At 44.4% G+C, this 12,130-nt stretch overlaps 1 long non-coding RNA gene across 2 annotated transcripts in view; it reads right to left on the reverse strand.

Annotated features, from left to right (window-relative positions):
- Nucleotides 1-3,057: 3,057 nt before the first annotated feature.
- LOC123521785 overlaps nucleotides 3,058-12,130 on the reverse strand; it is a 15,267-nt gene continuing 6,194 nt past the window's right edge. The window contains exons 2-5 of one of the 2 annotated variants that reach the window (XR_006680135.1): nucleotides 6,222-6,323; nucleotides 5,703-5,898; nucleotides 3,446-3,620; nucleotides 3,058-3,225 (exon numbers count right to left, since the gene is read on the reverse strand). This is a non-coding gene — a long non-coding RNA (uncharacterized LOC123521785). Of the gene's footprint in view, nucleotides 3,621-5,702; nucleotides 5,899-6,221; nucleotides 6,324-12,130 lie in introns of both variants that reach the window. The other variant, XR_006680134.1, reaches the window with a different exon arrangement.

The raw sequence follows: 12,130 nt of genomic DNA on the forward strand, positions 1-12,130 counted from the left end.
CTCTTGAGAATGCTACTGCTGAGAAAGGTCCTGCTCACAGGTACCAAGAGGGTAGGATATTGGAGGACCCAATTCAGACCATGCTGGAGGGAGAGGTTTCTCCCTGGGAAAAGGGGTAGCATTAAGTGACATGGATGAAGCTGACCCCCAAAGGTTTTCGTTTCAGGTTTCTGACAGGAAGTTGCCACTCGTACCTCTCAGATATATTGCACAGCTGTGGCGTTTGGGGTCTCAGACTTGAGTCAGGACGATGAGGCATTCTTGCCATGCCGCCGTACAAGGTCTTATCTCAGAGGTATTGATCATTCTCCCTCACCTCATCCGGGGTCTGTGTTCTCCCAGCTTTTCTCTGCAGAGCGGGTTACTGAGGTTCTCCCGTGGGGATGGTGATTAATGAGTGTGTGGAGTATAAGAAAATGGATGTGGATTTAGGTAATTTCCTTCTGCCCCAAACAAACAAACAAACAAACAAACAAACAAAAACAAAACCCAAAGTCTATCTTTGTTTTAGTCCTTAAATCTAGTGAAATCCTTTCCAGCCAAGTGGGTCTCAGAACATTATACCATCTTGTGAATTCTTGTCCTTTCCCAGTAGATTGGAAGCCGTTGGAATGGAAGAGAATACTATTTGTTCTTTTATATTTACTCAGCCCTCTCTGCCTAGCACAGGGCCGGGCACAGGCACATTTGCTCATGTGGTTTGCTTCTCTGACAGGAGCTCAGGAAAATGGAGTCAAGAGAAAGACTCAGGAGATTGAGAATGAATTGGGCGAGAATCCTTTGATGTAGTAGCTGGAAGACGGCTTATCTGAACACCGACCCCCACCCCCATGCCCCAATATGACCACGGTCTTGTCCGTCAGGACCTGTGAATGTTCTCTTATATGGAAAAGGGGAATTTGAAGATGTCATTAAGTTAAGGATCTTGAGATGGGAGGCTTATCCTCGATTATCCGGATTGGCCTGGTGTAAACTCTATGGTCTTTATAAGAGGAGAGATTACAGTCCGAGGAGAAGGTGATGTGATGATGGGAGCAGACAGGTATGATATGCTTTGAAGATGGGCCCAAGCCTACCAGTCAGGGAGTACAGACGGCGCACGGAAGCTGTGATGGATAGGAAAACATAGCGTGCCCTCAGAGGCTCCGAAGGAACTAGCCTTGTTGATACTTTGACTTTATTTAGCTCAATAAAATGAATATAGCTAGAGATCACCGAGCCACAGGTCAAATTCAAATGCCATATCTGTTTTGCTGGGTCAGCAAGTGTTTTGAGAAAGGAGGGGAAAAATGAAACTATTCTTAAGAGTTCATATACTAGGATAAATGGAAAATGATTGCTACTAGTGTTCCAATACATACGTACAGAGTTTTATCTGCCCCCCCCCAGTATTTAAACACGTCTCTGAATAGTGCAGGGCTGCAGACCAGTTGGCTCAGGAGTTATGTGTCTTAGTTTCACTACGGCGCCTTCAAAAATCAGCCTCAATCCAGACAGTGGCTTTCAAGGGGCTCTGCTGGGGCAGAGTCCATGCGGAGAGGTCAACTCAGAAGGCTAAGTCACCTGGGTTTGGGGATTACAAAGGGGATAATCATATAGATTCTTTCCAGAGGTAAAACACAACCACCAGGCCTTATTGTAAAGAAGTTTTCAGAAAACGAAACAATGCATTGGTGAGGAAATTTCCACCAAGACTCGTTCTTCAAGGGTAACAAGGGTGGTCATACAAGAATGTCATTGGGAAGCCTCACCCCTGCCCCCTACCTCCCTCTTCATGTTTACGACCTCTTCATGTTCCCCAAACTCAAAGAACCTTTAAGAGGCATGTGATTTGAGGCCCTGGAGGATGTGAAGACATCTGACATGCAGAATTCTTTGGGGGAAAGGTTAAATAGATGGAAGTACAACTCCCACAAGTATGTAGACCTTCTATTAATGGAGCGTCTGTTGAATGATAATAACATATCTCTTGATATTCATGTTTAATGAAGATTTTATGATAGCAATGCTTTTTGACTTGTGTAAATTTGGGGTTGTGATGTCTGTGCAAACACACACACACACACACACACACACACACACACTAACAGATCTAGGAATACATAAACTACATTTCGGTGTAGCAAACATCAACTGAGTCAGAATTTGAGCTCCTTTCATTATAGGGGATGTGTGCCCATTGACCACAGTCTTTTCTCCTCCCTATTGTCTCTGTCAAGTTCAAACGTTGTTCTTCTTTAATAGGGAAATATTTCTCTGTGCTTATTTCTCCAGATAGACTGAGAGGATGAGATATTATTAGAAAAATTAATTGTGACAAATGTCCCCTAGTATGTTAATAAAAGAGAAAAATGGGTGAGAGGTATATAGAGATTTTATATGATCTTCACACTTCTTTTTTTTTTTTTCTTCACACTTCTGTACATCTAAAACCACCCAGCATTTTTTTAAAAAGCCTATTAAAATTCAACTGACCATCTGTCTGTACAACAGCTGGGGATAGTCTATGTACTCAATAGGTGAAGAAAAGTATGTCTCCGCTCAAAGAATAGCCCTTAGTCCGGTTTACCCGTGGCATGACTCTATGGGCCGAGCTCAGCGTGAACTCCTGATGCTGCTGCTGTTCATTTTGCAGACGCGGCAAAGTGACTTGCTAGTCAGGGAGAGACTATGAAGGGGACCCAGGCACCCTGCCTTCGAGAGTCCATTACTCTGGCTTCCTTCTTCCTGAGGTGGGGAGTGAGGACAAGAGGGAGGGCATGACAAAGGCACTGGGGAGGAGGGCACAGGACTGTGCCACCCGTGTTTTGTTCTGTTGGGCACCGGGTCACTGTGAGGTGCAACTGACTGGGCCGCACTGACCACCACCAGCAAGGTGGACAGTTCTTTGGAGGGTCGTGAGGACGCTGCCCACCCAGAGGACTCCCGAGTGGGCTATTCCAGGCAAGAAACCGTGCCGGCCTCAGAGGACCCGCTTGCTTGCCTTTCACTTTCTGTGGTTGTTGGGTGTTTTGTTTTGTTTTTAACTTCCTTCATTAATATTTCATATCTGGGGCGTAGGGAAAACATTTGACATTTGTCCAAATACCAAATGTACTTTGGATTTCATCACTTACATATCAGTGAACTCCAGCTAGGCCAGAGACCATTTCCTCTGAAAGCAGGCACCTCAGTGTTGAGCGGATCGGAGCGCGGAGCAGCGGTCACCGGACTTGGGTTCTTGCTCTGGAATAAAAGTGAAGGCCTGCATTCTGTGCGGGGGCCCTGCCCTGCAAGGGGCAGGGATCAAGGGATCAAGTAGATTTGGGAGGTTATGACTGCTTCTAGAACACTGTGCAGCCTAGGGCCTAAAGAGGCGTTTGTGTGTCTGGCTCTCAGCTGCCCAGAAGGCCAAGGTCAGACTGCAGGAAGACTAAACAGACTGAGAAATGATCCGGTCACTGACCTTGTCACCGTACAGTTTAGTAATACGCCGGGTTTAAAAGCCTCTGGGTTTTCTCGGCCCTGAGGCTATTGTCATGCTAGAAGCGTTTCAGTGAGGTCTGAAATCCTACGCGAGGGGTAACCAAACGATGCAGCTTCTCCAACTGTTCCTGCAGTTGAACTCTGTAGAGGCGAGACTGGAAGGAAAAACAAAGCAAAGTACCACCATTGAGTCCCTTGCAACTCATTCCAACCGGAAGGCTAACAGTCAATGGTAATGACAGTTGCCAATTTAATGAGTAGAATTTCCCCTATGTGCTAAATAGGGAAGCAGAGTGCTCATGGAAAGGGTATGGCATCGTCTGTTTCACCGATTGGATTATGATAAGTCCTAGCCCTTTCTAGTATGAATTCATGATGTGGGGTGTGGGGTGTTTCATTTTATCCATATAAAGGAATCCGAGAGAGAAAATAACTCGCTCAAGATCCCACCAAAAGCTGCTGTCTCCACAGCTATAAATTGAACACAACTTCCTGCTTGACTTCCAGCCCACCCAGAGTTCTCTGATTTTCTATTGCTGAAAGGAGCGAGGGCACTGGGGAGGGGATTATTGTTGTCAGGTTCCAGCAAATCAATTCCAACTCATAGCAACCCTGAGTACAAGAAGGAAGCCCTGCCTGGTCCTGCACCATCCTCACAGTGGTCCCCTGCTGCAGCCACTGTGCCAATCCATCTTGCTCAGCATCTTCTTTCTCGCTGCCCTTCCATTTTGTCAAGCATGATGTCCTTTCCCTAGGACTGGTCTCTGCTGATAACATGTCCAAAGGACACAAGAGGAGTCTTTCCATCCTTAATTCAAGGGAGCTGTGCTTTGTACACGACAGATCTGTGTTGTTTTGGCAGTACACAGTGCTTTCAATATTCTTTGCCCCACCATGTTTCAAATACATTGATGCTACATTAGTCTTTCTTAATCAATACCCAGCATACACTTACATATGAGAAAATAATACAAGTGTTTTCTTAAATATATCTCTGGAATAAGGTTAAAATTCTGAACTCATTCTAGAATTCCTGCTTACACCAGTATTGGTGTAATGGATGCAAACAGACACTCAGGAGACTCTACAACTTCACCGTTTTACGCTTGTGCCTATTATTTAAACTCTCTAGACCTCTGTTTCTTCATCTATAAAATGAAGTTAGCAATAGTCCATTTGTAAAAGCTCTGGGAGGGTTAAAAGAGTTATAAATAGTAAGGAGCTTATAGTAGGTACCGTGTAAGCATCATCCCTCCAATAAGATGTTGTTTGTTGCCATAAAGTAGGTGCCAACCCATAGTGCCCTTTTACACACTGGAACAAAGCCCTGCCTTGCTCGTGCACCTTCATCACAATTGTTCCCGTGCCCGAGCCCATTGTTGTAGCCACAGTGTCTGTCCACCTCCTTGAAAGCCTTCCTCTTTCCCACCACCCCTCTACTTTACCAAACATGATGTCCTTCTCCAGGGAATCTCCTGACTCTCCTGTCAACATACTTCACGTATGTCAGATGACGCCTTACCGTCCTTGCTTCCAAGGACCACTCTGACCATAATTCTTCCAACACAGATCCATTTGTCCTTTTAGTAGTAAATGGTACTTTCAATATTCTTCTCCAGCACCACAATTCATATAATCAATTCTTCTCCAGTTAATATCCAACTTTCACAGGCATATTAGGCAATTGAAAGAAAATACCATGGCTTGGGCCTCAAAGTAATATCATTGCTTTTCAGTACTCTGAAGAGGTCTTGTGTAGCAGATTTATCTAAGGCAACCTGTCTTTTGATCTCTTGACTTCTGTTTTCGTGAGAATTGACTGTGGATCCAAGCAAGACAAAATCCTTAACAACTTCAACCTTTCTCCATTTAGCATGGTGCTACCTACTGGTCTGGTTGTAAAGATATGGGTCTTCTTTACACTGAGTTGTAATCCATACTGTAGACTGTTATAAACAGTATCCCTATGTTTAAAATACAGGTTCAGAGGGGTTGTATTGCTTGCCTGACAGCACACAGAAAAAACACTGAGCTGGGATTTGGACCGATATCTCGGCTCTACATCACCTGCCACATTCCCTGTTAGAAACTGAAGTGTCTCCTGTCTTCCATGGTTGAGGTAAAGGTTTTAGAGAAAAACTTCCTAACCCTGGGCAGGAAATCTTCCATCCAGGGGTCCCTGTCTCTTGGCAGGGCCACACCCCCTGAACACTTTGGCATGGCGGGTGATTGCTTACCTGTTTCTTGGGCTCTGCTGACTTCCAAAGGCCCCAGGACCCCCGTGTCATCCTTCTTTTCCTCTGACGCAGAGCTTGACAGAGGCCAGAGTTTTGGCTCCAGAAATGAAATTTTAGTTTAGTGGTTTGTGAATGTCAGTAGCCTTTCTAGCAGTAAGTGGTGCAGAGAATTCCTTTGAGGTGATAGATCTTCTCCCTTGGAGGAAAGTCAATAGCAAGGAGGTTCAAATACATACTATCAATAGCTACTGTTGCCAAAGTTTGCAAATTTAAAAACAGGTTATCGATTTCCATCTCCTCCTCACTTATTGACGATCTCGTTATCTAACATTTCCCATGTAGGGTAACAGTAAAATATCTTCTTAAATTACCTTCAAACCAGGTAAGAACCCATATAGTTTGAGGGAAAGAGCACCTTCATTTTGAGCCCCAAGTCCTAGATCCCTCCCACCAAACCCTGCTTCCCAGTCATGGATGTGGAGGGAAAAACGACTGGATGCTGTAGCGTTGGGCCATTACCCTGCGAGCAAGTGGGTCCCACGGCATGTGGGATCCTGCCTGGGCCCCGCAGGCTGGTGACTGGCTGCCTTCTGGAGTGGAATTTTGGTTCAGACTGGGACTCTGTGAGAAAGTAAGAGAGGGGCAATGATCAGACACTGCAGACCCGTGATCCACATCGGGGCACTTCTGGGTAGGGGGCTGAGTAGGCAGTGGTCCCTGTGGGTGAGAGCAAGAATTGCCCCTGGAGTAGGGGAAGGCAGGTATGTTCCAGAATGCCCATCTGGCCCTGCCCTCCTCCCCCTCGCCCCGCAGGAAGCATCCATGTCAGCGCTCATAGAAGAGCCAGAGCTGCCGGGGAGCGAGCCACTCTGAGGGGGCCACCTCCAAAATGACACTGGGAGCCTGAGCAGCATTTTGCGGCTGACATTTTACGTAAAGCTGGGTTTTGAATTTTGCACGACTTGGTATTTGGAACCTATCCTTGTGGGTAAATTAGAAGTGGGCATAATTTTTGAATTTCAGAGAAATAAAAAATAATTTTAGTACAAGCATGCCCCAGCTATTGCCTAGGACATACATTAAAAACTACTTTTTAATTTGAAATTCAAGTTGAAAGGAGCTATGTGTTTAATTTGGCACTGCTACCCACAACCAGAGTAGTACATTCAGAAAACAAAAGAATGCTTCTCAAAACAATTGTGCTGAAAGGAAGTCCAAATACGCTGCATCAAGCCCGCCACACACCACCCCCCAACCCCCCACACACATAGGAAACCTTTCAGCTTTGACCTTGTGCCCTCTGCACAGTTCAACCTGTGGTTGCCTTCACTGTTTTCACTCGGTCTGCTGGAGGGTCTTTCTCGGGTTTGCTGACCCCCTGCTTCAGCAACCATGATGTCCTTCTCCAGGGACTGTTGGGAGCTGAACACATGTCCAAAGTCCATGAGAAAAAACCTTGCCACAATCGCAGCTCAGGGGCACGCTGGTTGGATTTCCCGCAGGACAGCGTGGTTTGTTCTCTTGGACGTCCCTACGGTATTTCCTATTGGTCACCACCACGGTAATGCAAATGGTTCGACTCTTCCCCTGCCTGCCTTATTCATGGGCAGCTTTAACATGCATATCAGGCGAATGAAAATACCCTGTCTGCCATGAGGAACAACTTAGTCCTCAAAAGGACATCTCTGCTTCTTAATACTCCAGAGAGTTCTTGTGCAGCAGTGACCCGATGTGATATGTCCTGAGTTTCTTCACTGCTGCTTCCGAGGGTAGATTGTGGAGCCAAATCTAATGACATCCTTGATAACTTCAACCTTTTCTCCATTTATCATGATGTGGCTTATTGGACCAGTTTTGTGGCTTTTTGTTTCTTTACGTTGAGATGCAATCTACATCAATAGCTGTTGTCTTTGATGTTCATTAATCAGGCTTCAGGTCTTCACTGTCAGCAAGCAAAGTGTGTCATCTGCATATAGCTGCTCTCTAGTCTGCACTACTAGGTTAGCAGTTTGAAACCACCAGCAGCTCCATGGGAGAGAGAGCTGCTGTATTGTAGAGTTACAGTCTTGGAAACTCACGGGCAGTTATATTTTGAGTCCCCATCAACCGGAAGGCAGTGAGTCTGGACGATTAAGCTAAACTTTTACCTGGAGCTCCCACATCATCCTTGACCTCGCCTCAATCTGTTCTTCAAACAGGAGGCAGAATGACCTCATTAAAAAATATACGTGACCCTCACATTTCTTTATTCAAAAGACTTCAATGACTTCTTACTTCTTAGACTGCAGACTTGAAAACCTTCAGCATGAACTTCAAGGCTAACAGATACGATGTGGGTGACGATCACTTCTCCAGTTTCATCACACACCACCCTCCTCCTCTGCCCCTCGTTTCACTGTTAGTATTTGTTTGCTTTGGGATCGGTGACTCCTTTGTAACACAGGAGATTTGCGCTGGCCACAGTCTTCTTCTTTGGACACTAATGTTCTTCTCTCCTACTCTCGACCTATTTTAAACTGGACCTCCTCAGCCACACTCTTCCTGATTATTGCAGAGATAATTTTCCTGTTATTCATTCCCAGAGCCCCCAGTATATTTCCTCATATTCATAAGGATTTATAATTATTTTATTTCCTTGTATATTTTTCTATCTCTTACATTAATCTGAAAACTTCATAACCAGCCTTGGTGGTCATACAGGTTAGATTTTGAGCTACTAACTACAAGGTTCAAACCTGCCAGCTTCAGTTGGGATAAAGATGTCTGTTCCCATAAGGATTTACAGTCTTGGAAACCCTAAATGGGTCATTATGAGCCAGCATCAACTCAATGGCAGTAGGTTTTGTTGGGCTAGTCCTTACAAGGCCTAGAAGAGGACCTGATATAACTTGTTGCTGTCTAGTGCGTTCTGACTCATAAGGACCCAGTGAACAACAGAGTGAAATACTGCCCACCCAGTCCTGCGCCCCCTTCATGATCATTGTTGTCTGAGTCCACTGTAGCAGCCACTGTGTCAGTCCATTCTCTTGATACGTTTCCTCCTTCGTGGACCCTCTCCTTTACCAAGTATGATCCCTGCTCCAGAGACTGGTCTATCCTGAAAACGTGCCTAAAACATGTGAGATGAAGTCTTCCATGTTGTTCAAGTGCTTTACTTAGACTCACTCCCTTCAGTCTTTGGTGTCTCGGTCTTTTTCTCAGACTACCCAGTCTCTATTCCTTTTGCCCCTTAAGCCCCACAGAATTCCTGGGAAGGCAATTCAATCGGGGCCTTTTTCTCAGTGACTCCTATATCTGTGTTAATATCTGCAGAATATTACTATTTTCTCAAGGCTTGCTTTTTTACTCTCTCCTTTTAAGTTCTTGCCTTGAATATTTTTTTCCTGATGTTCTAGGTGAAAAGAAATTGAAGAAATAAATTATATACAATTCAAAGTCAGGAAGCTAACTGAATTACATTGGCAGGTAGTAATTTTGGTATTAAAAAAAAGAACTCTTATCTCTGAAATGGGCAAAATGCTTTGTTGTAATGGTCTAAAACTTCACTAAGAAAAAAGTAAATGAAGTTTATGTCAAATAGTGTGTTCTTTGGCCACAGGCTTAATATATAAGTCAATAGTCCTAAGAATGTAGTAAGAAAGGGCACTGATCAGGCCACTTAGATATAGTCATCAAAACGTAGTAAGTGCCAGGCGCTCTGGAAACAATTATACGGACAAACTCCACTCGCTGTCTTTAGCTAGAGTCCATCCAGTGGCACCTTGGAAGAAATGCTGGAGATCTATTTCTGAAAATTCAGCCAATGAAAACTCTTTGAAATATAGCTTTACTCTGACACATAAGGGGTCCCCATGGGTTGTAGCAAATTCAATGGCAGCTGGGGGTGTGGTAGTGGTGAAGGTTTGTGCCTTCAAAGACCTCCCATTTGAATTTGTTGTCTGCATTCACTTAATGTCTTGAGTCCAGGCTCATTATACCATTCTTGTATAGCCATACTTTGAAAATGTTCTTAACACAGAAAAAAGAGTGATCAGCCACTGAAGAGATGGGTGCTATAGTGTGGAAAAGAAACCAGATGATGCCCGTTTATCAGAAATAAGAGTGTCTGAGGTCTTCAAGGTTTATCTTTAAACAAGCAAGCCATATAAGTGAACCATCAACTAAGTCCAAGCAGTAGAAGCACACTAGCCTGTGTGATGCAAGGATTATAAATAATAAAATCCAAATCTGAAGAAGGCAATGGTATCAGTTTAAATTGTGAACACTCAGTTTGCAGAAGGCTATGGGTCACAGTGGAGCCCCAAAATCCATTTGTACGGTCCCCACATGGATGAAACCTCCAAGGAATGCTTTCTGACCATACTTCAGGGATGTGAGTAGTAGCCTGGCTACCAGACGGAGAGCGTTGCAAAGTTAACTGAGGCAGATGTAGTTGGGTTAAAATGTAATGCCTTATCATTTGATCTCCCTTTTGACCCATTCTAAAATTGATTTCGTTTTTCAAATTTTCTGATTTCTTGTGATAGTGTTTTTCTGTGTTTTATCAAGCCATTGTTGCCATTGGTGTTTTGGTTTTGTTTTATTATTTTGCTTCCAGCCTATGTTTTGTATGATTTTCTGTTCTGAAATCCAGGATAGGTAGATCTACAGAGACAGTAACTGAACTGATGATTGCATAGGGGCATGGCAGGAAAGGATGGAGGAAAATGGGGAGCTAACAACGAATATGAGAAGAAAATGTTTTATAATTGATTATGGTGCTGATTGCACAAATCTTAATATTATTGAATGATTAAATTGTATGATATGTGAAAGATATGCCAGTAAAATTTTTAAAAAATAATGTTGATCAGTACTGTGAAATAATTTGTCTGGAGAGCTGAATGAACTATTAACCTGCGACTGCAAATGGGAACATAGCTACTTTGTTTATTTAAATGGTAGCCATGCAGAGAAAAGATTAAACTTGTTTTGCATGGCTCCCAGAGACAAAACTGGATTGGAATTTCAAAAAGAGAAATTTGGGATCAGTTTGGAGCAATTTAGTTCAATTATTCCACTAAATACATCATCAACTACCATCCAATTTATTCCTACTTTCCATTGGAAAACCCTACATCGGGTTTTTAAGGCTGTAAATCTCTATGGAAGGAGAGAGGCTCAGCTTTCATGGATCTGCTTTGGGTTTGAAACCCTACCTTAGCCCAATGCTGACCCAACTTCTTAAGTGCCACAGGTTTACTCAGACTGAGTGAGACAACATTCCTTCATCCACGGAACCACTGCTTTATTATATTAATCCCTAGAGCTGCCACTGAGTTTTAGCATATAAATGTAGAGAATGTAAACAGCATAATATTGTTAGCCAGCAGAACCAGGCAAGAGGGGGAAAAGAAGGTATTCCTGTAAGGAATTCTACACAAACGGGAGGTGGAGGCACACTTCCCCAGTGCCTCTCCAGCCCAAGAAAGGTGAAGGGCAAACAGGCCTTTCCTGGTCAATGAAGAACAGGGAGAGAGTGAAAGGTTGCAGGCCGGGAAAGAAGGTGTCTACAGGACCCCCACAATGGCTGAATTGACCCTCCATTTCAGGGGCTTGGTTATAAGGACACACACAGCATGAATCCGGGAGCAAAGGAGCACATTTACTGGAAAGGGGAGGTCTCTAGGAAACCAACCAATAACAGCAGAGTCATTGGAAACCCTGCTGAGGGTGGAAGGTTCTTCACCATTAGCCGGGTTGAAAACCTAGCTCCTCAGTCTACTCTAGCCGTGGATTAGTGGGGTCCTGTTGGTGTTCTACACCAAAGTCACCCCTCAGTAAACTCACATGCTTGTGGGGGAAGGCACAGGCCCCCACAACTAATCACGGGTTCAATAGGCACAATTGTGCGGTTGGTATATGTAAAGATTGTAGTAAAGTCATAGAGAGCATGAGTGATAAAAGAAAGATAGAAATAATGGAGTCAGACACATTTCATAGTAGCATGCTCACCTCAGCCCCTCTTGGTGGTCCAGGTGGAGATAGGGGGAGGGGAAGGAGGACAGGGGAAAGGGAACAGGGGAGCGAGGACTGGGGAGGAGAGGGAGCCAACAAGAGGCCAATAAGGGAGCCTGAGAGAGAGCCCTTTATTGCTAACCCAGGCCTATATACCTTTGGGGGGGAGTGCAAGTCCACTACTTACAGCTAAAGACATACGTCACAGGAAGGGGATGCACTATAGGTTATACAGCAATGAGAGGGGACAATCTAGCAATATACATGCAATAGGAAGAGGAGGGCTTGGGGGTATAAATGTGACAAGCTGGGCAGATCCTAGATTCAGGATGGCTGCCTAACTTTGGATGTCACTGAGCTGGTTTGACCTGTTCTCTGGATCTCCATAGAAACCATTATCAGTAGGGTATAAACCCCACCTACAGGGACCA

This window comes from Echinops telfairi, unplaced genomic scaffold, assembly GCF_000313985.2.
Source record: "Echinops telfairi isolate 266 unplaced genomic scaffold, ASM31398v2 ScPeMD7_60;HRSCAF=208, whole genome shotgun sequence".
Classification (NCBI taxonomy): domain Eukaryota; kingdom Metazoa; phylum Chordata; class Mammalia; order Afrosoricida; family Tenrecidae; genus Echinops; species Echinops telfairi.